This window comes from Pinus tabuliformis, chromosome J (genome assembly GCF_031772625.1).
Source record: "Pinus tabuliformis cultivar Carrire ecotype Pingquan chromosome J, CPIR1, whole genome shotgun sequence".
Taxonomy (NCBI): domain Eukaryota; kingdom Viridiplantae; phylum Streptophyta; class Pinopsida; order Pinales; family Pinaceae; genus Pinus; species Pinus tabuliformis.
This window is the reverse complement of record NC_142295.1, coordinates 44,772,900-44,800,651: the sequence shown is the minus strand read 5'-3', so window position 1 is coordinate 44,800,651 and position 27,752 is coordinate 44,772,900.

The window sequence follows — 27,752 nt, the reverse complement described above, 5'->3', positions numbered from 1 at the left end:
GATCATGAGACTTGAAATGACTTATAATTGAATGATCTGATATTGGTTGGCCTAGATCTGATTGCTTACACTGTATGTTTTATTCTTTAAATGTCATGATCTGGGTATGTCTGAATTCTGGAATAGCAGCGAAGTTGTAAAGTTTGTATTCACATATCTATACGTTGGTTCACCTTGGTGAAGGCGCGTATACACGCTGGTACGAAGCTTCCAAGTAGCGTATGCAAAAGAAAAGCATGTTATTCAGAAATCACTGATCTATTTGATCAGTGTTGCTGGTTTACTGTTGTATGTCAATGATGTCTTCTTAAATTCGAAAGTAGAATTGAATTCATAAGGAGATTTAGTCTGATTGATTGATTGATTAAGTGAGAAGGGTGATCTTTGTTGCTAACTGTCTAGATATTTGTAATTTGACAGTAGATGTTCAGAATATTACTGGTTGATACAGATTTGATTCAAAAGTTTTTATAATTCAGTAGTTTTGGAGGTATACACAGTTTTGGTTAAAGGAAGTAGCGTATACACACATGTTGGGTTCATTAAAGTGGCTTATGCATTCTGATGTATGATTTTTGAGGTTATAGCTGGTTTTGAATGATGATGCAGGTTTCTGGGTTCAGCACAGTGTTTTGGTGACAGTGATCTGACTATTCAGATTGACTGATTGTTGGTTGATGCAGTTATTATGATAGAGTTTGAGCTTCAAAGTTTCTGATGGGTCCAATATGAAAATTTGATGAAATGTGGCCCTCATATTGTGTTGTTGTGTACCCAGAGCATCCAGTTTGAAAATTTATGAAACGTGGTCCTTGGACGAAGAGAGAAGGTCGTAGCCTTCTGTAGGTCAGCGCCTACGTACTAGTAAACATATCGGCTAGCACAAGAGCTAGGGAGTTGTAGCTCCCTTCCAGTAGAAGCTGGAGAACGAGAGAAGGTTGTAGCCTTCTGCAGGTGGGTTTCTGCATACTGGTATGAGTCTACACTAGTACAAGATTGTAAATATATTTTCTATATATTAAAAATAAGGTAGAGACGACAGCATCAGGTGGTTTTTCTCCCGCATTGGGTTTCCACCTTAAATCTTGGTGTTCATGTGCGTTGCTTATGTGTGATGGTTTCTTATGTTATTATTGCACATGGTTACTGTATAATGAAGTACTGATGCATTTTGTAATGATCAACACATGATGAATTAACTAAATCATAAGTTCTCTGGGTATATGTTGGTTTCTTTAATCACAGTTGTGTGCACATGCAAGTGCACGTCTCTGAAGTAGCATATATAAATATGATTGAGAAATGAAAAATGTTGAATTGTAAATATTGATTCACCCCCCCTATCAATATTATTTCCAACAAGTGTTTGTCCAACCAAGGATTCAAAGAATAGTAACTCAACCCAAGTTGTTACAGGGCTTCCAGAGCGTTTGTCCAACCAAGGCTTCCAGGACTAATAACTCAACCTAAGCTAAGGAAACATGAGAACCAACCAAAACAAAACAAGGAAAACAAATCCATAAGCACCATGTATATCTAGGAAATGGAAAGGTTAAGCAATCCACTGTCAATCCTAACCATCCTCCATGCCAATGATAGAATGTAACCAACAAACCACATGCATATGTCATGCATGCCAAAACTAGCGAGTAAAACATAGCCTTCATTTGATCCACCATTTCCCATGTAGTTTCATAGGGCCCAAAGTTCTTCCATTTCACTTTAATTTTCTTAATTTCTCGGTTCTAGAGCATGAGCACCTTTTTCTGCAATATACATTGAGGCTCGGGCTGGAATTATCCATCTAGTTCCACCTGCAATATAAACTAGTCAATCACATGATTAACATCTCTAACATACTTCTTAAGCAATGACACATGGAAAACATCATAGACTTTCACTGTTGGAGGCATTGTAAGTCAATAGGCTACTGGCCTAATCCTCTTAATAATATTGAAGGGTTCACAAAATGGCAGTGTCAACTTGGCACATGATCCAATCCATAAGGATATATTCTTTGGTTTGATGCACAAGTACATCTGTTCCCCAACCTGGAACTCCTTGAACAATCTATTCTGATCTACATAGCTCTTCTGCCTATCCTGTGCCGCCTTTAGATTCTTCTTGATCACCTGCATTTCATGTTCCATGTTTGTCAACACGTCTGGTCCAATCAACACCCTGCTAACTAGATCACTCCAACTGACAAGAGTATCACAAATCCACCCATACAATGCCTCAAACATACTCATCCTCAAAGATTCTCGATGCCCATTGTTGTAAGAGAACTCTACCAGTGAAGGTACTCTTCCCACTTTCATTGTTGATGCATCACATACATCCTCAACATGTCCTCCAATATCTTGTATAACCTCTATGTTTGTCCATCTGCCTGCGGATGATAAGTTGTACTAAAGGCCAACTTTGTGCCCAAACCTCCAAATAACATCTTCCAAAACTTGGAAGTGAACTTTGCATCCCTGTTTGACACAATCTTTTTCGAAACACATTGCAATCTAACCACATCTTTGATGAATACTTGTGCTACATCGCTAGCTGAGAATGTAGACTTCGCTATAATGAAGTGTGCGAATTTCCTTAACCTGACCACAATAACTATGATGGAATCATGTTGTCTCACTGTCCTCGAAAAATCTGTGATGAATTCCATGGAAATGACTTCCCATTTCCACTCTGGAATCACAATTGGTTGTAGCAGTCCACCTGGATGTTTACACTTTTCCTTCACACGCTGACAATCAAAACACCTAGACACAAACTCTGTTACATCCCTCTTCAGGTTCGGCCAATAATAAAATCTCTTCACTGTAGTCAATTTCTTCTGATAACCTGGGTGACCTGAATATGGTTTCACATGAAACTCCCTCAAGATAAGCCTCTTGAGCTCACTACTATCTGGAACATATATCATGTCTCTGAATCTAAGCAATCCATCTGTTGTAAGACAATAATCCACATCATGTGCACTTGCACATGTTGTTGGAAATAACACTAGGGGGGGGGTGAATCAGTATTAGCAATTTAACAATTTTTTATTTCCATAAACAAATTGTTATATGCTACTTCTGTTAATTAAACCTACGTATATATGCAACTGTGTTTAGAGAAAACCACGTATATCTTGTAGACTTCTAATTTAGTTAGCTGATCTTAATTTGTGTATTAGGACCATAAAACAGTAATCAAGTGCAGTAAACAGTACAGGAAATCACACACATGAACACAAGATATAAGGAGGAAACCCAATGTGGGTGAAAACCACCTGCTGCAATTCGTCTCTATCTTCTTTAATAAGAAACTTCTTTTTACAATATTTTTTTACTAGTGCCGTCTTATACCAGTACGCAGGCTTCTACCTACAGAATGCTACAACCTTCTCTCGTTCTCCAGCTTCTCCTGGAAGGGATCTATAACCCCCTTAGCTCTTGTACTAGCTGATGTACTAGTACATAGGTGCTGACCTACAGAAGGCTTCTCTTTTCTTCTAGGGACCACGTTTATAAATTTTCATACTGGATCCATCAATAACATTAATCAAACATCAAATGTATCTGCATCAACCAATCTCCTTTTCACCAAACAAAACTGAATCAAACAATCACTTCTCTGAATGTTGTAACCAGAATATAGTAACAGTAACCAGAAACCAATCCTGTACCTAGAACACTGTAGCAATAAAAAGAAGTAGGTAAAACATATTTTATGAGACATACGCTACTTCAATATGTGGAACCTATGTGCATATGATGTTGTATTAAGGCCAACCTGTGTATACGCTATTTTTAATTACCGAACCAACGTGTATACGCGCCTTTTCTATGTTGAACCTGCGTACATATTTGTAAAAGATAATTTATCCTTTTGAACTATTCAGACATCATTTATACCCAGATCATCAAATTTACAGATCGAGACATGCACCAAATATAACAGATCAAAATCACACAAAGATACTTCTCTTCAAGCCTTGAGATCTTGACCCATCAATAGAACTTATCCTTCTTCTAGCGCTCAATTTCCTCCTTGATTCAGATCCATCTATGCACCATTACCCAAAGATCAGTATTCTAGATCTTTCTCTTCATGAGATATTCAATCCTTGAGTGCCTTTGCCTAATGATCTCCTTCCCCTTTTATAGTCTTAGGCCTTACTCAATACCATGGTCCAAAACCATTTAGAAGTAATACTTGGTACCCAATACCTGAGTTCAACACTTCAGATGAGATACCATGGTCCAAAACCATAGGTCCAAATACCAAGGACTAAATACCATGGACTAAAAACAAGTTTTCCCACATGTACACACTTTTACTTGCATGAAAGTGTGTGCATATGCATACGCTTCTTTTGATCGGCGATCCCGCGTGTATACGCAGCTTGGTTAAGAGGAACTTGCGTATATCTCTTTTTCCTTCATTCAGAGAGCCTGAACTGTGATTTGTCATCTGAGTGAGTTGCCATCAAGGACAACACCTGTGTCATAGTGCAAAACCTGTGTCATAATGCCAACAATCTCCCCCTTTGGACTTGATGGTAACCCCAAGTCACTCAAAGTCATTCTCCCCCTTTGTCATCAAGGGCAAAGGGTTATGCTCCCCCTGAGTACATGCTGAAATCTCTGCTGTGCTGTGCTATCCATGCTCCCCCTGACTGTACGCAAGGTTTGCAAAAAGATGTTCTACAAGAAAGAACATGACTCTATACATCATAAGTGACCTTCCTATCACCAAAGACTCATACATACATCCATCTCCAACCAAGTGGGAATGTACCAAGATTGACTCATCCACCCAACCAAGTGGGGATACACCAAAAGTTTATACATGATAAAACAAGAAAATTACATTGTCCATCCCAGGCACAGTGGGGAAATAATATAGGTCGTTACATGACCTTGATAATAAAAGAAATACATGACATAGAGACTAAATATCTAAGACAAGAATATGATAGTCATCAACAACTATCATCAGCAGCATCTATTAATCATCATCCAGACCAGCAACCATGATCTCCCTCTACACCTGTTCCACTTGAATAAAAAACAGATGTGAAGTAGTACCAAGATCTTCTAAGATAATGCCAACAACGAATTATTAGAAGTAAATGCTCCGCCTGAACCTGTGCCAGATGGTCTCTGTCAGACCCATATCAAACTCTTTTCATCCCGAGTCTGGGCCACTGATATTCTTCAAACCACATATACGCGAATGTATCCACAGAAACCTGCGTATGTATGCAGATGCTCTTCATGAAACTCACGTACAACCACTTTTCTATGAAACAGATAAGTGTCAACAACAAGATGATGCATCAACTACTCCCAGCTTTTGTCTGAGGTATTCAAATGTCTCCCTGGGCAGTGGTTTGGTGAATATATCAACAACCTGTTCCTTGGAGGGAACATACTCCAATTTGAATTTTTGTTCAAGCACTTGTTCCCGGAGAAAATGATATTTGATAGGTATGTGCTTGGTCTTTGAATGCATGACTGGATTCTTTGAAATACTGATTGCACTTGTATTATCACATAAAATGGAGATAGGTGGAGTACAAGTGATTTGAATGTCTTGCAATGTTTGCATCATCCAAAGGAGTTGTGTGCAGCAAGATGCAGCAGCCACATATTCTGCTTTAGTTGTAGATAATGCAATTGAACTTTGTTTCTTACTGAACCAAGATACTAATCTAGAACCCATAAAGAATGCACCACCACTAGTGCTTTTTCTGTCATCCACACTTCCTGCCCAATCTGCATCTGTATATGCATGAAGTGTGAGATCTGTATCTCTAGGATACCATAAGCCATAGTTTTGTGTTCCTTGAAGATATTTGAAAATCCTTTTAACTGCTTGAAGGTGTGCTTCTTTTGGATTTGCCTGGAATCTTCCAACTATTCCCACTGCATGCATGATGTCTGGTCAGGTACCTGTCAGATAGAGTAGACTACCAATCATGGATCTATAGGTTGGTTGATGTACTGCTGCTGATTCATCATTTACGCTGAGGTTGCATCCTGTTACCATAGGGATACATACTGGTTTTGAATCTTCCATGCCATATTTCTTCAAGATCTGCTTGAGGTACTTGGTTTGTGATAGAAAGATATCGTCTTTGTTTTGTTGGACTTGTAAACCAAGAAAATATGTGAGCTCACCAAGGAGGGACATTTCAAATTCTTTCTGCATCACCAAGGCAAAGTTTGACTCATGGCTTCTTCATTGCTACCAAAGATGATATCATCAACATACACAACAAGTATTAGCTATTTATCATTGTCAATTTTTATATATAGATTGCTATCTGCTGATCCTTTCGAAAAACCTTGTTGATGGAGGTATTTGTCCAGGGGATAATACCAAGCCCTTGGAGCCTGTTTAAGACCATAGAGAGCCTTTTTGAGTTTGCATACAAGTTTTGGATCATTTCCGAGGATGAATCCATTTGGTTGCTCAATATACACTTCTTCTTCTAAGTCTCCATTTAGAAAGGCAGATTTCACATCCATTTGATATACTTTAAACTTCTGAAAGCTAGAAAGAGCAAGGAACATTCTTATGGCTTCAATTCTAGCCACCGGTGCAAAAGTTTCTTCAAAGTCTATACCTTCTTGTTGAGCATACCCTTTACAAACAAGTCTGGCCTTGTTTCTAATAACATCTCCATTTTCATTCAGCTTGTTTTTGAATATCCATTTGGTCCCTATGACATTCTTATCATGAGGTCTAGGAACCAATTCCCAAGTGTTATTCTTTTCAATCTGCTCAAGTTCTTCATTCATGGCCTTGACCCAGCTTTCATCTTTGCATGCTTCACTTACATTTCGTGGTTCGATGGAGGAGAGCAATGCTAGATAGCTTGAAGCTTCTGTAATAGTTCTTCTTGTTTGAACACCTTCCCCTTTCTGCCCCAAAATTTGAGTCTCTAGATGATTCTTCTATACATACCTGGATGGAGTCTTTTCTTCTACCCTTATCTGTTCTTCTAGTGCCTCATAGGTTTCTTCTTCATCATTCGTCTGATTTGAAGTTGAAGGATAGTCCTCTTCATCTTCAAAATCTTCGGTTTTTATCTGTTTTGAATTGTCGTCTGCTTCATCAACCACCACATCAATACTTTCAACAATTTTTCCAAGTCTTTTATTGTAACACTTATAACCTTTACTTCGGAAGAGTAACCAAGGAGAATGCCTTCATCTGCTCTAGGTTCAAACTTGCCAAGGTTTTCATCAGTCCTTTTGATGTAACATTTGCTTCCAAAAAATTTGAAGTATTTTACCGTAGGAGTCTTACCATACCAAAGTTCATGAGGAGTTTGAGTGCTGTTTACCCGGACGTTTGTTTTGTTGAGAACAGTAATGGCAGCAAATGTAGCTTCACCCCAGAAGGTTGCAGGAGTTCCAGGCTCATAAAGCATAGCATGAGCCATTTGTTGAACCGTTCTGTTCATCCTTTCCACTACTCCATTTTGCTGAGGAGTCCTTGTAGTAGATAATTCCCTTCTTATTCCATGTTCTTCATAAAAGTCAAAAAATTCATCCGAGGTAAATTCCCCTCCTCAATCAGACCTGAGGCATTTGATTCTGCGATCTGATTCATTTTCAACCAGGGCTTTGAAGGCTTTGAACTTTTCGAAAGCTTCGTCTTTATGTTTCAGAAGTCCTATCCAACACATCCTGGAAAATTCGTCAATGAAGAATATAAAGTATTCTTCTCCACGAGGTGAATTTTTCCTTGATGGACCACATAAATCAGTATGGACAAGTTCAAGTGGCTTACTAGCTAATCATCCCTTCTCAGGGAAATATGTTATGGTTTGCTTACCAAACTGACATGATTTGCATATTGTATTGTCTGGAATTTTGATGTCAGGAAGATCGCGAACAACCTGATATTTGCATGTTTTCCTTATCTGAGGGAAGCTTAGATGCCCCAATCTTCTGTGCCATAGCCAATGTTCATCATTCTTGCTCAGATAGAATTGTTGTTGTCCTCCCTTGAGTATGTATAAATTATTTGGAGTTCTTATGCCTTTGATCACTGTTTCTCCTATATCAAGTTCACAAACAATACATCCATTTGATCGAAATATTACCTCATTTCCTTGATCACACATTTGGCTAACACTCAATAGATTATGCTTTAAGCCATCAAAATACATAACATTTCCAGCTTTGACCTTTTCTTTCAAAAGAACAAAACCTTTACCTTTTATGAGTGCAGGGATGTCAATTCCAAATGAGACCTTCCTTTCCTTTTCTAAGGCACTATATGACTGAATTTTTTCTTTATCACCTGTCATATGTTTCGAGCATCCACTGTCGATGTACCACTGATTTTCCTGTCCTTCCGCATATAAGGCTATACCACATCTTTCTGGTTGTGGTTCTTTCTTTCTCCATGTTTTGGGATCCAATGGAGCTTGCTCCTTCTGAGATGTTTGCCAAAACTTACTCATGCATTCAGAATCTTCATGACCGAAGTTGTTACAAATAGAGCACTCTATTTCATTTTCAAGAGCAGAAAAGTTATTGTAGGTCCTCTTCATGATCCCAGTCACACTCCTTTGATTTCGTGCTTCTCGAGTCATGATGGTATTGTAGGCAACAAATTGGGCAACTTTGTGTCCAAAGTTATGACATGCAAAACATTGGCCATTAAATAAATTCCTGCGATTATCAAATCTACCGACCAGGTGATTGTGGTTTCCATTGACATTCATTCTAGAGGCTGAGAATGATTTACCTGCGGTTGGTTGTAGCTCCTGTTCATCCTTGAAGTAGATTGACCCCCATTTACTTGGTGATTTCTGTTCATCCTTGAAGTAGATTGACCCTGATTTACCTGGTGATCTGCTTTATGCCTTTGCTGATGATTGTCAACCTGTTCACCTCTCCTTGCTGCATCAAGATAACTTTTGGAGGTGGATGGCTTTTGCGCTTGAGATGCTTCATCTGTATATCCAAGACATGTCTTGATTAGAGGAGAACGTTGCACTTTGATAATCTCATCTAAAGTTTCAGATCCTTTAGCAAATCTAAGATTAAGAGCTTTTGTTTTATCAATATCTTTTCTAAGTCCCACAATTTCACATTCTAACTTTTCATTGTGTTTTTCCCTTTCAGCAAGTTGGAATGTTAGAGTATCTATGATCATACTCTTTTCTTCTAAACAAATTTTAAGTTCAGAAATTTCTTCATAGAGATAATCTTCATCTATAGCATCCAAGAAATCATCATCTTCAAAAGCCATCAAAAGTCTATAATCATTACCATGTTCATCTTCATCACTATTTGAAAGTCCATCGTTGTCTTCATGTGTATAATAACTCTTCTTACTTACGTTCTGTTTTCTGTTCCATTTAGCTGGTTCCTTACCTTTATCAAGCTTATCTTTATGAGGACATTTGGCTGCACAGTGACCAACTCTTACACAAGCAAAGCATTGGAAAGGTAGCTTACCTCTGAATCTTCTAGAACCCCATTGAAGGTTCTTGACAAAGTTCGATTCTTCCTCTCCTTCTGACGTATGCCCTGACTCATTGTATTCTCCGTTTCTTGAAGCTTTGAATGTGGCTTCTCTCCTATCTGATGGTCCCCCTTTTCTCATTTTGAAAGCAGTTAGGATTCCGTGTAGCTGTGACTTAGTAATACTCTAAAGATTCTGCTTTTCTTCTATGGCATAAACTTTTGACTCAAACTTAGAAGACAAAGATCTTAGAACCTTTTCAGCTAATGTAACTTCTTTTATTTATTCACCCAAGTTTTTCATGCGATTAACAATCTCATCTATATGTAAGAAATAATTAGCCACACTTTCATCATTTTGCATTCTGAGAGTTTCATATTGAATTATGAGAGATTGTAATTTTGCACGTTTTACCTGATTGTCTCCTTCATAACTTAGAATGATCTTGTCCCATATTTCTTTGGCCATTTTGAGCTGAATAACCTCGATGAATTCTGATTGAGATAGGGTCCCCAATAGCGTATTGACAACCTTTGCATTTGTTTCATATTGTTTTTTACCAGCCGTATCTATAGGAGTTGCTGATGGAAATGTGTATCCTCCTTCCACAATATCCCAAACTTTTGTACCAAGAGATTGAAGATAGGTTGTGGTTCTTACCTTCCAATAGACGAAGTTGCTCCCATCAAAGATTGGTGGCCTGATGGATGCCTCTTTTTCGTAGTTTCTCATGATGATAGATCTTCCTTCAAGCGATCAAGCTTCTTTTGAAGGACCTGCTCTAATTCCAATTGTTGGAAATAATACTGAGAGGGGGGGTGAATCAGTGTTAGCAATTTAACAATTTTTTATTTCCATAAACAAATTGTTATACGCTACTTCTGTTAATTAAACCTGCGTATATACACAACTGTGTTTAGAGAAAACCGCATATATCTTGTAGACTTCTAATTTAGTTAGTTGATCTTAACCTGTGTATCAGGACCATAAAATAGTAATCAAGTGCAGTAAACAGTATAGGCAATCACACACATGAACACAATATATAAGGTGGAAACCCAATGTGGGTGAAAACCACCTGCTGCAATTCGTCCCTATCTTCTTTTAATAAGAAACTTCTTTTACAATATTTTTGTACTGGTGTAATCTTATACCAGTATGCAGGCTTCTACCTGCAGAAGTCTACAACCTTCTCTCATTCTTCAGCTTCTCCTGGAAGGGAGCTATAACCCCCTTAGCTCTTGTACTAGCTCATGTACTAGTACATAGGTGCTAACCTACGGAAGGCTTCTCTTTTCTTCCAGGGACCACGTTTCATAAATTTTCATACTGGATCCATCAATAACATTAATCAAACATCAAATGTATCTGCATCAACCAATCTCCTTTTCACCAAACAAAACTGAATCAAACAATCACTTCTCTGAATGCTGTAACCAGAATATAGTAACAGTAACCAGAAACCAATCCTATACCCAAAACACTGCAGCAATAAAAAGAAGTAGGTAAAACATATTTTATGAGATGTACGCTACTTTAATATGTGGAACCTGCGTGCATATGTTGTTGTATTAAGGCCAACCTGCGTATACGCTATTTTGAATTACCGAACCAGCGTGTATATGTGCCTTTGCTATGCTGAACCTGCGTACAGATCTGTAAAAGATGATTTATCCTTTTCAACTATTCAGACATCATTTATACCCAGATCATCATATTTATAAATCAAGACATGTGCCAAATATAACATATCAAAATCACACAATGATACTTCTCTTCAAGCCTTGAGATCTTGAGCCATCAATAGAACTTATCCTTCTTCTAGCGCTCAGGTTCCTCCTTGATTCAGATCCAGCTATGCACCATTACCCAAAGACCAGTATTCTAGATCTTGCTCTTCATGAGATATTCAATCCTTGAGTGCCTTTGCCTAATGATCTCCTTCCCCTTTTATAATCTTAGGCCTTACTCAATACCATGGTCCAAAACCATTTAGAACTAATGCTTGGTACCTAATACCTGGGTTCAACACTTCGGACGAGATACAATGGTCCAAAACCATAGGTCCAAATACCAAGGACTAAATACCATGGAATAAAAACAAGTTTTCCCACATGTACGCGCTTTTCCTTGCATGAAAGTGCGTGCATACACATGCGCGTCTTTTGATCGGCAATCCCGCGTGTATACGTGTCTTGGTTAAGAGGAACCTGCGTTATCTCTTTTTCCTTCATTCTGAGATCCCTGAGTGAGTTGCCATCAAGGACAACACCTGTGTCATAGTGCCAAACCTATGTCATAATGCCAACACCTGTACCTGTACCAGTACCACTACCTATACTTGTACCTATACTACCACTTGCTAAGAGCATCTGCCACTTTGTTATCTTTTCCTTTGATATACCTAATCTCAAAATCGAACTCCTTGATCGTAGCCAACCACAGAGCCTGCCTATCATTCAGATTTAGTTGGTCAAATAGATACCGAAAACCACTGTGATCACTCATCAATGTAAACCTCCCGCCCAGAAGATAGTGTCTCCACATCTTCAATGCATGTATAATCATTTCCAACTCGAGAGCATGTGTGGGGTATTTTTGCTCGTGCTCATTCAATGTTCACGACTCATAGCGTACCACCTATCCATCCCGCATAAGGACTCGACCAAGTCCTTTCTTGCAATCATATGTGCATACTACAAACTCTTTGTCCAGATCTACAATCTTTAACATGGGTACATGTGTCAACAACTGCTTAAGATGATCAAAAATAGCCTCACACTCCTCTAGCCATTCGAACTTCTTACCTTTCCTCTGCAATGATGTAATAGGATAAGCAATCTGTGAGAAGTTCCTGATGAACCTCCTATAATATTTTGCCAACCCCGTGAAAGTTCTCACCTCATCTACATTCCTAGGAGCTACCCATTCCATGATGGCCCTTATCTTTTTTGGATCTACTGCAATGCCCTCCTTGGAGACAACATGCCCCAAGTAGTGTACCTTAGTCTAAAAGAAACTACACTTGTTGAGCTTAGCATACAACTAATGGTCTCTCAACAACCTCAACGCTACTGCTAAATGCTCGACATGCTCTTCATTTTTATAATATACCAATATGTCATCAATGAACATAATAACAAACTTACCCAAATACGGATGCAACACACTATTCATCAAGCACATAAATGTAGCTGGATGTAGTATACCTAGGGGGGATAATATGGGGTACAAAGGGAGGTACCCAAGGGAATAATGTAATAATGGGATGGAATCGGTGGGTACTATAAATATTAATGTGCAGAAGAAATTCCTAAAGCTCTGGTATAAAAAGAAGAAAAATACATTACAAGAATTTGCGTCAATAAATAGGGAGAGTCCAAGGAGGTTGAAGCAGAATATGTTCCAGGGACTGACATATCAGATGATGAGCCATTGATGGTTGACAACCAAAGACAACATCAAACTAGGTACCAAAAAAACAGGTAGAGTCCAAGGAGGCTGAAGCAGAAAATGTTACATTGGATGAGGACTCAGTGGTTGAAGTAATATTGGAAGATAAGAAACAACAGCAGGCACCACAAAATGTACCAGATACCAATCAGGCTCCATTAGGTGGTGAATTAAAGAAAGATACACCATTGGTTAACACTTCAGCATATCACCACCCACATCACCCCACAAGAAAACAACCAACAAGATGGCAAATAATTAACCATAGGGACAACAACCCTGCATGACAGATAGAGAGGGGCGACGATCCACCTACTACGCATCAACATAGAAGAGCCGCCAGGGTCAACCTCCATCTTAAGCAAGCGAGGCACCAGCTAGATCGAGAGCTCACCTTTCTCTGGGATGGCTAGATGCATGTGCATGGTACCAGTGGACTACTCTTTTGAGTAGATCTTATTATTTGTGTTCTTCCCATGTTTCGGGGACGAAACATGTTAAGTGGGGTGGAATGTAGTATACCTAGGGGGGATAATATGGGGTACAAAGGGAGGTACCCAGGGGAATAATGTAATAGTGGGATGGGCCATAGTAATAAATAAGGTGGTTAACCCGTATCATGTAAGGGACCACAAGTAGTTAGCAATAATGTAATAAGCCCATGGTATTAGATAGATGGTATTGAGGGAACCATGGTAATGACCCATGGTATTGTATGTATGAGGCCTATATAGAGGCTAGAGACTCCCCATTGAGAGATGTCAAGGATTATTGTATGAACAGGCATATGGCTTGTGGAGTGTTCTCCTTCCTTAAGGAGTGAATGTATGGTGTTGCCCTATCTTAAGGGTTTGATTAATAAAGTGAAGCATTTCTATCTATATTCAGATCTTGTTATTCTTGGGTATATTTCTATTATCTTATATATTTCTGGGTTAGATCTATAACACTGGAGCATTAGTTAAGCCAAATGGAACTATAACAAACTCATAATGCCCATACTTGGTCCAGAAGGATGTCTTGTAAATGTCCTCTTCTTTGATGTGTACTTGATGATATCTAGATCTTAGATCAATCTTCGAGAACACTGTTGCTCCCTTCAACTGATTGAACAAATCATCAATCCTTGGTAACGGATACATGTTATTGATGGCCACTTTGTTCAAATGCCTGTAGCAATACACAATCTGAGAGTCCCATATTTCTTCTTCAAAAACAATATCAGTGCGCCCCATGGTGATACACTTGGCCTAATGTATCTCTTGTAACATTTCCTTCAACTGTAGCTTCAACTCTACCAACTTAGGTGTGCTCATCTTGTAAGGTGTTTTTGATGTTGGAGCTGCCCCTGGCACCAACTCAACAGAAAAATCTACCTCCCTGTGAGGTGGAAACTCTTAACTATCCTCAGGAAATACATCCTTGAACTGTTGTATAACTAGTTACCTGCTCAAAACATCTGTATCCTCAACTTCCTTACCCTTGTCACTAGAAATGTGTACTGCAAATAACATACACCCTTTCTTGTGACTGTGCTTTGCTTGCATAGTTGTTACCATTCTAACTAATGTGGCTTTCTTCTTACCTTGTAAGACTCTTGGTTCTCCATTGTCATCCAAGCACTCAATGGCCTTGTCATAGCAATCCACCTTGGTTTTATGAAGGTACAACCAATCCATGCCCAACAACATATTGTATGATCCCAATAGTATTACATTCAAATGTGTTGCGGTAGGCATACTATTCAAACCAAATGCACAAGCTCTTACCCAATGATGAACTCACTTATTAGTACCTGTAGCCAACTGCACTAACCAAGATTATGCATGCAATTTCTTACTCAAACCACACTTATCCACCAAGTCAAGACTACATAACTGTCATTAGATCTAAGTTCAATCAAAATAGAAATAACTTGATCACAAAGGTTACTGTTCATCTCAATAATAGATGCCTGACGGTCTCCCTATTTTTTACCCAATGTTTCATAAATATGAGGAATGCTCTAACCAACATCCCCAACAGTTTGTATGTCATGTGCACTATATTTCTGAGGCCTACCACCCTGATTTTGCGGACAGTCTCTCCTATGATGATCTTTGCCACAAGTCCAACACTCTATAGGCTTTGAGGCTGCATCTTTGCTTTGCTCCTCAAATCGATGTCCCTATTGTTGGAAAATTAGAAAGGCAGTAAAGAGTTTCTCGATCTTGATAATTACTTGTGATGTTACTTGTTATCAATATTCTTTATATCTTCTTTCTTTAGTTCATCAAGCAATTACATAAAGAAGCAACACATAAAACAATGAACACAAGATGTAGGCACATGTTAGGGAAAAACCCCCTCTGAGGGGAAAACCAAGTCAAAGTAATTCTTCCTTTCAATAGAATTCTTCAAGACTCTTCACCCTAGACCTTGACCAGACCTTCCCTCCATGCCAAGTCAGCCTCCAGAAGATTGATCTCTTTCCAGCAACTTCGACTATGCAACAACTTGTGGCAGCTTGCGGCTTCTAGAAGCAATCCAACTTGGGACACTTCATTCTCCCAATCCAGATGAGGAAATAGAGAGATACCACCACCAAACTTTCGATTTTTCTTGACTCCTTAAACTCCCCCAAACTCACATTCACTTTGGCTTCCCGACAACAGACTTTCCCAACCTCCTACTTTGCACTTCTACTCGACAAACAATTTTTCACACTTCTGCCCAAAAGAGAGAGAATGAGAGGTGATGCTCCAAATGAATTTGTAGTCCTTCCTTTTATAGGATTCTTGTGGGGTAGAATGGGTCCTTAGGCTGAATTGATCTTCTTTTAGGCCAACATGCTGTGGAGGTTCCATAATTTGAACTCAATAATAAACCGATTTACATGATTCAAAAGCCAAAGAAGGGTCTCTTTAAATGTACAATAATTCTATAGACTCTGAATAAATCCTAGAAGGCCTCAATGGGAAATTTTACCTAAAACATGGTGACCCAAGCATGAAATCCATGCTTTGATAAGTCACAATAACAATAATAATAATTTTCTTTATTCTTTTGACAAGTACATTATTGAAGACAAAACATAGTTACTTTTTTCAACACTCCCTCTTAATTAGGGAGGTATTCATAATGTACATATACAATGGAAGATCTCAAAATATATGAACCATGAAGAACTTTTAGGCACCGCAATTCCATACTAGATTCCTGACCAAGGCAATCTATCCAACCAATCGTTCAACAATTTAGGCACCGCAATTCCATGGAATAGATTCTTGACCAGGGAAATCTATCCAACCAGTCACTCAACGATTTAGGCACCACAATGCCATGGACTAGATTCTTGACCAGGGCAATCTATATAAACATTCACTCAACAATTTAGGCACCACAATTCCATGGACTAGATTCCTGACCAGGGCAATCTATCCAGGTGGTACTAAGATGGACTCAAGCTTTCAGCCCCTCTAGGTACCATCAGGCTTACTTGCTAACCACCAACCCAAAATCTAGGTGTGTGTCAGAGCTCAATTACCAACACCACCTTTCCAACTTGGGGACTCAAATATCAACACAAAGTGTCAACCAAATGTCTCCCCAGGCAATGCTTCACTCACAAATCCTCATACCCCTTGATCTAGTAGATCAAGAATAACCAATCTCTCCAAATCAACTGATTGGTAACCAACATGATTTCCTTCGAGAGATTCATTTGTACAAACATAACCACAATCAATAACATACTTAAACATGTACATAATCAAATACAAACCTCCGGGGTCTTATAGACAACAAATGTTGCTTCTCATATTTTCATAATAGTACTATCAACCGAATCTTTGACATAAGATTCCTTGATCATATTTTTTTCTTCCTACTTCAGATGCAACAACATATTCCTCAATGGGATCCTACTTTCCTTCTTTCAGCGGCACTACAAAATGCATTCTCAAATTTCTTACTTATGGCCTTCACTAAGACTTACGGTTGTTAGTCTTGGTCTAGTGCATGACACATGAAGCGGATAACCATATATGTCACTCCCTCCCAACTAGGAAGCACCTCTTTATCTGGACTCCCTCTTAATCTTAGGGAGATCTCTTCTACTCATACTTCCTCCGGGAGATCAGCTTCTTCTTTTCGACATCAGAGAATATTTTGTGGTTTCCAACTATTATCATACTCATCATGCTTGCCACATCGAACATCTTCACCAAGTTGAAGATTTTGTACCTACACAACTTAGATAACAATTACAACCAAATCTATAGAATCATGATGTTAGCCATATCATAATCACGGAATCATTTCAACTTTATTCATATCAGATACACATACTTAATTGTAAACAAGAGACATATACTCTTCAACATCTTGCTAGGGACTTTGTTATACACCCTAGACTATTTCCATAACAACATTCATTCCATCTAAGGTTTCAATATGTCTTCCAAAGGTATGACATACCTTACAACAACATATAGAAAACCCTAGAAACCATTCTCACAAGTATGGATATACAAATCATCTAACAACCTTTCAAAACACATGTGTTAGACTTCTCACTAGGAATTCATACAAATCCTAGATTTCATACAAAAGAATCAATCAAAGTCAATCACAGCTTAATCATTAACCCGAATAGCTTCCACTAGGGTTAGTTCAAAACCCCTAGATTTTCAATCAACCATATTAACATGACCAACTACTACTAATGTTACTTTTAAACCATAGATTTCCATTTTCACAAATTCAACAATCTTATACACATCTCAAATCATCATATTCTAGAGATTTTAATTTGACTAAGGTTTAATTCCAAAACCTTAGATTTCCAATCTCAACAATCATTATAAATCTCAGATTGTTGTATTTCCCACTAGACAATGTCACTACTAGGGCTTAACTATAACACCCTAGATTTCCAAACGTCAACATCCTAGAATTTCAGAGAAGGACTTCATTAAATCCTAAGACTCCTGACCATCAATGACTAGGTCATTACACATATCTAAAAATTCATAACCATACATAAGCATATCATATGTTCAATAACATTAATACATCTGACCTAGACCAAGCTAGGGATTCAACCAAAAGTAGATATCTCTATATGCCTAGATTTCATCATCATGAAACATATATTTCATATCATGTGTTAGTCAAACCCAACTTCACAACAATATCAAATAAGAGATAAACACATAATCATTTTGATTACACTAGGGTTTGATAAAACAACACACACATACTAAATAAATCAATTCTAAGACAATATAAGGGAATTTTTCACACATTCCACCAAACCCTAATGAGCTAGGGTTCAAATGTAGAACACACATTCCACCAAACCCCAATGAGCTAGGGTTCCAATGTAGAACACACATTCCACCAAACCCTAATGAGCTAGGGTTCCAATGTGAAAACATAGAAAACCCTATACCAAAACTTCAAAGGTTCCGGGATTTTAGATCTTATAAGTCCATCCTAACAAGTTAGGATTTCCCGATGATACCAAAATACCAAATATTAAATCATCAATAAAGAATCCAACTAGAAATTCACAATATCCCTAATTAGTTTAGGGTTTCAGACATTCACAACAGAATACCCTTCGGTTAGGGTTTTCCAGAACCTGTCTAGGGTTCTATAAAATCATATAAGTGTGGGGTGGGTAGATTTATCAAGAGATGAATCACCCAAACAAGAATCACTATGATTGAATACTTCTAGTCATAAGAAGGTTAGTAATAGATCATCAAATGAATAATCTTTTCAATCAATGAATTCAAAGCATACCTTTGTTTCTTGACTAGTATTGTCTTGAGAGATCCTCCTTCTTGTGGATTTTTCCCTAATAAAGCCAACAAAGGGATAAAGGTGATTAGTATTTAATATATCAAAACTAAATGAGTAAACGAAAGACATGAGATACTTATCTTTGAGAGTTTTTGGGAGCTCCCTCCAAGGCTTGAGGGAAAACTACAAACTTAAATACAAAAATATCTTTTCCAAAGATATGTTAAAAACTTATAAATTCTAAAACATATACAACAAATTATGTAAAGAAAATGAATTAATAGTGTAAGTCCCTAATGTCAAATTCTTCAGGCTTGACTTTCTTTGAGTCTCCTTCTTCAGCAAAGTTGGCTTGATCTTTTCCTCTCTTCTTATTCCTAGGATTCTTGAGACAGTCACTCTTATAGTGACCCTTTTTCTTCCTTGGTCCCTTCGATCTCTTTCCTTTATGATGAGAAACATAATCATTTGATAATTCTTCGGGATTGGCAGCCATAGAGACCCTTAAGTCTTCTTGACTACATGTAACCCATAATTCTTCAAAGGTGGGAGCTACTTGACCGATTTTCATAATAGTGAATAGATTTGACAAGGCTTCATACATCTCATGAGCATGATTTATGTTAGGTATGAATGGGGCAATACGGTCTTTTATCTCTTCTACCATCAAATTCATAGCCACCAATTCTAGATCCATGAATTTCGCTTTGTCGGCATCACTGGCTTCTTTACATTTTCTTTAACCAGATCTAATACCTTGTTCTTCTTGAGGATTAGGTCAATCCTTTCTTCCAGGATCTGAAGTTAGATTCTCCTTCAAACTTGTTCTCACCCTTGATAGATTTAGACATCATCCTTTAATATAATAGATTCCTTCCTTGAGATAGTGCCTTTGAATGGATCTACCTTTTTCTTCTTTCTTCACCAAATCTCTGATACCATGTTGGAAAATTAGAAAGGGAGAAATGATTTTCTCAATCTTGATAATTACTTGTGATGTTAGTTGTTATTACGATTCTTTATATATTATTTATTAAATTCATCAAGCAATTACACAAAGCAACAACGCATAAAACAATGAACACAAGATGTAGGCACATGCCAAGGAAAAACCCCCTCCGAGGGGAAAACCTAGTAAAATTAATTCTTCCTTTCAATAGTATTCTTTGAGACTCTTCATGCTAGACCTTGACCAGACCTTCCCTCCACAACAAGTCAGCCTCCAGAAGATTGATCTCTTACCAACAACTTCGACTATGCAACAAATTGCAACAACCCACGGCTTTCAACAGTAGTCCAACTTGGGACACTTCATTATCCCATTCCATAACAGGAAACAGAGAGAGACCACCACCAAAATTTCAATTTTCCTTGACTCCTTAGACTCCCCCAAACTCGCATTCACTTCGGCTTCCTGGTAGCAAACTTTCCTAGCCTCCTACTTTGAACTTCTACCTGACAAACAAATTTTCGCACTTATTCCCAGAAGAGAAAGAATAAGAAGTGATGGTCCAAATGAATTTGTAGTCCTTCCTTTCATAGGATTTTTATGAGGTAGAATGGGTCCTTAGGCCGACATGGTGTGTAGGTTCCATAATTCATATTTGGCTCAATACTAAACCGATTTACATGATTCAAAAGCCCAAGAAGGGTCTCTTTAAATGTACAATAATTCTATAGACTCTAAATAAATCCTAGAAGTCCTCAATGGGGAATTTGACCTAAAACATGGTGACCCATCCCTTGTCAAATGCATTGAACCTCTTAGGTGCTGCAACATTCTCCTTATTACCTGAATCCTATGGTCTTACTCGCTTCTTGTCCCATTTCCCTTTTTTCTTTGCATTGCCTTTCCAATCTGACTTAGTCTCAGAACCACGCTCCGATTGTTCATAGAAATGCCTTAGCTTTCAGATGGCCTCCTCCAATGATCTAGGTTCATTGAACTTAATCCTATCTTTGAATTCCATTGTTAACCCACTAGTGAATCTCTAAATCTTGGCCTTCTCCTCCTTGAGGTAAGACACAGACCTCAGTAGCTCCAAGAAATTGCTAGTGTACTCATCATCTGTTATAGATCCCATCTTTAATTCATAGAATTCCTTTTCCCTGTCATCAAATTATCTCTCTGATAGGTACTTCCTTTTGAATAGTCGCTCAAACCCATTCCAAGTCAAGTCCTCCTCCTATATACCTTTGTAATTATTCACATCTTCCCACCAAATGTTTGCTTTACCTTGAGACTGAATGTAGCTACTCTGGCTTTCATGTTCTCTGAATTGTTAGGATATTCTGACACATAGGAAATAGTTAAGTATAACTTGGTCTAGTGTAGAGTTAGGTAAAGTGTGTTTCTTTACTATGTACTTTTGTAACTTACAATTTGACGGTCACGATATGTTCTAGACATGAAGTGATCTGACAGTTCATTCTCTCCTCGGTATTACTGATATTTGATCCGTGGCTTAACACCCGATTGGTCCATGATCTCTATTTAAAGAGCATGGAGGGTCATTTGTAGGGTAACCGTTCATGAGAGAAGCTTATGTAAATTTCATTCTTTTATTAATAAATTGCCTGAAGTGGCCGTGTTGGCTCAGGCCGTGGACTGTTTCCCTCTTTCAGGGTTTTAACCACGTCAAGAATACTGGTGTATTGATCTGTGATCTGTTTGTGAGCGGTGTCCTTTGTTGTTCTATCTGAGGAACCTACCCTGTAAATTCCTACATGGTATCGGAGCCACAAGGCCTCCTTACCAGCTTCTACAACACCACGATACTCTGCTTCTGCTGAAGAAAGAGAAATGGCACTTTGTTTCTTGCAAGCCCATGTAATAGGTCCTGAACCAAGACTGAACACATAACCTGCAGTAGAATTCCGATCATCGGGGTCACCAGCCCAATCGGAATTAGTGAAACCAACCAATAGAGGAGATGCTTCTGCACTGTAATGAATCCCAAACTAAACTATACCTCAAACATAACAAAGTATTCTTTTAGCTACTTTCCAATGACTTTCATGTGGGTTTTGCATAACTAAGCAATAAGGCCAACAACAAAGGAAAGGTTAGGACGAGTATGGGTCAGATACAAAAGTTTTCCTACAAGTTGACGGTATAAGGTAACATCAACTTCAGGGGATTTAGTACAAGTGACTGAAAGTTTGGTTCCAGAATGAAAGGGAGAAGGGGCCGGCTTACTGTCTTCCATGTGAAAATGGCGTAGAAGATCACAGGCATACTTGGACTGGAAAAGGGAAATACCTTCCTTGGATTGCAAGAATTGAAGACCAAGAAAATAATGCAAGTGTCCTAAGTCTGTCATTTCAAAATTCTTTTTAAGGCCGGACTTCACATGGTTTATAAGGTTGGGATCACTACTAGTAAGGATAAGATCATCAACATAAAGAACAAGAATGATAAGAGACTTGCCCACTTTCTTGGTGTAGACAATATTGTCAGAATGACACCTAGAAAAGCAAGTTTCTAAAAGAAAGTTATCCATTTTGGCATACCAATCCTGAGGGGATTTCTTGAGACCATAAAGGGATTTCTTAAGCTGACATACAAGGTTGGATTCTGTTTGTATAAAGCCAGTAGGTTGTTCCATATAGATTTCTTCTTGCAATTCCCCATGCAAGAAGGTAGATTTAACATCCAACTGATGGAATTCCCATTTGAAAGAGGCAACAAGGGAAAGAACAAGGCAGATAGAGTCATTTTGGCAACAGGGGAGAAGGTTTCAGTATAGTCAATGCCTTGAAATAGTGAAAAACCCTTAGCAACAAGATGAGCTTTATGTTTATCAACTTTTCCATATGGTCCATACTTGGTTCTGTAAACCCATTTGCATCTAACAAGTTTTCGTCCCTTTGGAAGAGGAACAAGATCCCATGTATCATTTGCCAATAATGAACAATATTCTTCATTCATAGCTGCGTCCCAATCTGGATGGCCTGAAGCTTCTGCAAAGGTGTCAGGATCATAATTTGATGAAGCTTGAGCTAGTAAAGAAGAGGTTATATCGAACTGAGAACGTGTACGTCGCTGATCTATAGGATCACCAGCAAGAGCACCTGCTGCATCCCAAGTAGCACGGACCCATTTTGGAAGCTGAGGAGTTGAAGGAGGATCCTGAGAAGGTGGGGAAGGATTGTCATCCTCGCTGTCATCATCTGAAGAAGAAATATTTTCAGAAGTAGAAGGGATAGAGAGAGGTTGCACATCCGCCGAACTAGGGTCGTAGGCCGATATATTTTCAGCAAAATTTACATCTCTTCTAATGATAACATTTTTGGACTTAAGTGGAATAAGTCTATGTCCATTGACATCTTCAGAATACCCAACAAAAATACATTTTTCACTCTTAGGTTCTAAAGCTTTATGTTTCTCATTTGGAATATGGGCCCATGCTTCACTTCCAAAAACATAAAGTGACTTACATCTGGTTTAATTGAGCTCCATGCTTCTTCTAGAGTGATATTCTTTAAAACCTTAGTAGGAGTGTGATTTACTATGTAATTTTCACAGTTAATTGCTTCTGCCCAAAAATTAAGAGTACGTCCTTTAGATTGAAGCATACAATTAGCCATTTCCTTTAAGGTGCGATTCTTCCTTTCAACTACACCATTTTGTTGTGGAGTATATGGAGCAATATGTTGCATTTGAATTCCATTCTCAGTGCAAAAGTTGATGAATTTGTTGTTAACATATTCTCCGCCATTATCGGATCTTAGCTTAAGAATTTGATGTCTAGATTGTTTTTCAACAAAGGCCTTAAAGGCCAAGAACATGTTAAATACCTCACTCTTGAGTTTTAAGAAGTATACCCAAGTGCATCTGGGGAAATCATCAATAAAAGTTAAGAAATACTTGTAGCTAGAAAATGAAACAACTGGAAGTGGACCACATAAGTCACTATGCACAAGTTGTAAAGGGGTTGAGGCGTGCCAAGAGGCATGTTTTTCAAAACTATACCGATGATGTTTTCCAGTTACACATCCAGAACAAACACCATCTCTGCAAGATACCATTGGAAGACCTGTCACCATATTTTCTTTACATAGATTCCGAAGGGAGCAATAGTTTACGTGACCAAATCGCTCATGCTAAAGTTTGCTCACTTCATCATTATGAGCAACAAATACCAAGGGAAGATTTGATGAGCCAAAGTTGTTAAACTTATACAACCTTGTATAATCATTAGCAATGCCAGTAGCATAAATCTCTCTAGGATCTCTTAGGTCCTTAACTAGCATTTGCACCACATGTTGCAAAGGAAACGCCGTAAGGCGGACATAAAAGAAGAAATTTTCGTACAAAGTTCTCTGAGTATGTTTCTAATTGCAAACCATTAATCATTAACCCCAGACGCATACTCTCTAGATGACAAAGAGAGTTTAAAAAGTGGAATGTTATCATTCATGTTTATATTTTGAGCCCATTAAAAAATCACCGATTACGAGATTTCACAATTAAGAGACTTCACAATAAGGGAGTCCCCTTTTAGAGGATTTGTAATGTTTGTGTCATGTAAAGCACCCAGACATGTATGTAATATTTACAACATAAAAATGCTACATGAGTGGCATAAGAAGGAAAGTGTGTTGATACGAAGCTACTCTTTGTTTTACACTTTCACCCATGAAGAAATGTCAAAACAAAGCAGATAGGAAGGTACCTTATAAAGAGTCTAGGTGTTTTAAGCCTTGATGAAGGCCACATTCCTTAGAGTCACAAGTCAAAGATTTGGAATTTATTAATGAGAGTGAATTCAAGGCTTTGAACTCTGCAATATGAATACAGAGAAACACTCCTTTCGTCCACTTTGTGACTTATTATCAAGATAAAACATAGGTGTATAATGTATTCATGAAGACAGATTAATGTCAAAGACAAATAAACCTAATGTTCTTTGTAAATTGTCTCTGTTCTTCTAAACACATGCACACTTGCAATACCCAACTTTTTGTTGGTATTGTTGCATAACTGCTAGATTTTTCCCACGCCTACCTTGCATGAGGAATTGATCACAAACCAAATATAAATGTCATTTTCTGCTAAATTTATCATGCAACCCAAACTATCCATCTTGCCAGCAGAAGACAAATAATCAGTATAAACTATGAGCAGGAACAAGGCACTTGTCACAACATGCATATTGTTCCATTTCTGCGAGTACAACAGTCCACCTGAATACAAAGAAACACTCCTACGCTCCTTTAGTCCACTTTGTAACTTGTTATCAAAATAGAGGATAGTTGTATTTAACGTATTCATGAAGACAGAACAATGTCAAGACAAACAACACTGGTGTTCTTTGTATGTTGTCTCCATTCTTCTTAACACATGCACACATGTAATACCCGTCTTTTTGTTGATATTGTTGCAAAATTGCTAGGTTTTTTCCCACCCCTACCATTGCATGAGGAACTGATCACAAACCACATTGCCTGCGAAATTTATAATGCATCCCAAACTATCCATTTAACTCTCGTAAACTTCCATTCATTTTAATACCAAAAGTATCCTTAAAAACCTTCTTGATAGCATTAATCTCTCCGAGATCTCCTGCTTGGGTTGAGGTTGCATATGCATTGATATAGTTGAATTGCAGTGTTATTGAGGATACGATAATTGGTCATTAAGAATTTATAAGTTTCAATAAAATATTAAAATTGTACTAATTCTACAACACTGATGATCCTTTATTGAAAAACCAAAAGCACTGACCTCCTTTGATAAAATTCTTGCATCTTCCAGAGCTTTCCGAATGCAAATTAAAACTCCAAGTCCATCAAAGTGTGGATCGTTCATCTGGAAAACATCACAAGGGATAGTGCAGCTTACGTTGGGCTTTTGATTGAATTCTCAAGAATTTCAGGGATCATGGCTTTGAATGTTGACCTAATTTTTGAAATCTTAAAGCGAGTGGATGGCACAACAATTGCCAATGTACAGTGTGTGTCCTCTCTATTTTCTGCTCTGCAACAAGAGAAGATCATAGCTGGGAGGAACTACGCTTCTCACTATGAATTTGCAATATTTACATAACATTTCCATTAACATTGGAAATATAGAATGCATAAATTATTGCAATCCTCTACTATGGCATGATTTTTTCCTCCACTTGTTCCACAAATTTGACCATTTCGGTTTGGAAGAAAACTTCGGTGGGTCAATGAATTCTATGCCAATATGCTTGTATAATCGCAGAACCATGCGTTGATGCATTGACTACGAATGGTCCGCATTTTGCTATCGATTAGGAAACTTCTGAGTCCATTACCAAAGAGCATGTGTTGTGCCACTTCACTCTCCATATGCCATGGAATTTTGGGAATCTTGCTTTTTTCCAGTGGTAATATTATATAGCTAATCCAAGACAACCGCATAAATTATTATTAGATGTCATCCTATAGATCAAAATGACAAAAGGATGGCAGGTGGTGCCTTTCTGGATAACAGGGTGTCTAAAAGGGTAGCCTGGTTCCTTATGTACTGTCTTGCTTCACTATATTATTTCATGTTTCAACATGTTAAAAGACGGATTAGAATTTCCATAAGGAGCTTCATCATTCAAAGAGACAGGCATGATCCAGCTAGAAGTAGGGGATATTTTGGAATTTGTTTCCAATGAATTTCCAGACAAGCCAAGGGAAATTTGTGCCCTCTTAGTGCAATGCACGCCAAGAAGTTCAGAATATTTAGCTTTTTACTTGGAGACACTTTTGAGCCAATACCAAGCAAGCACTAGAAGCAATGCTTTGCGAGATATCACAAAATGCCCAGCTTGATTTCTGCAGGTATTAAATTTGCAGAAGCCAGGTTTTAATCTTGTATACTCTGTATTAGAGTTAGTTAACATTAACTCTCATGGCAACGAGGCAGAATTATATACTGCAAGGTTGAAGCAATTCTATAGACTTTTCAGTAGTACTACTCTCTTGCACTGATCTCTGAAAGAGTATATTGTAGATATATTTAGCTCAGCTTCAGCAGAAAAGCTGCTCAACAGGTTCATGATATGCCTGGCAGAATACTGTCTTGAAACAGTTTCTGATGTTTTTCCGTTGTTGAACGACATGGTGTTTCAAATAAAGAGTGGAGAAAGCATTGATTGCTACTGTTAGTTCCTTGTGGGTTTGCTCACCGCTCAGGCGGGAAATGCAATTTCCTAACAAACGCTAATCTTCCAGGGAATAAAATGTCGTTGTTAGTTGAAATTACAAGTTTACAAACAAATGACGAGGCTTTGGGAAATTGTTTGAAGGGGTTTCCTTGTGTTAAGAATCAGGGAAGATATGGCTATATTGATGTGTACATGGACACTTATTTTCGATTGCTCCAGGAGGATTTCTTATGGGGTTTGAAGAAGGGTATCTCTGCTCTAAGGAAGAATTCGTTACAGGATGCGCCAAGGCACTTGAAGATTTGGAAAAATGGTTATGTTCTGGGAATCCATTTCGGTGGAAGCTATTCACAACTGTGGCAATACATGTAAAGAAGCTGAAGAATTATAAGCGTCCACTGTCCGGAAGCCTTCTTTGTCTCTCCGATGATGGAGGGAACTTTGAGTCCCCAATTTGGGGTGTTGTGGCTCACTGTGAATATTCTGTGAATGGAATGATCATGCTTGCAAGGATTGTGGATGGAAGAAGCGGAACAGGAGAAGTGGAGATCCAGGCAATTGGTTGACTCTTGTGTGCCAGCTCAAATATTGTGATAGCTGAAAGCCCTACATTTTACAAGGCCTATTGACCTGTATTGAAAGCATTCCAGGAGAAAGATATGGTAAGGGTCATTTCACTAGCAACCGAACCAAATAGAATATCCTCCTTTGCAACTAAGAAAGGTTGAATCCTCTTTGTTTGATACAATGGAGGAAGCCCTGTGGTGGACCTGACGAGGATATTTTGGTCAAAATCCCACCATGTAACTTGTGGCCCTTGGATTGTCACCCAATATGTAATCAATCAACCATTAGAACACCACCAACAACATCATCACTAGAACAAACTAA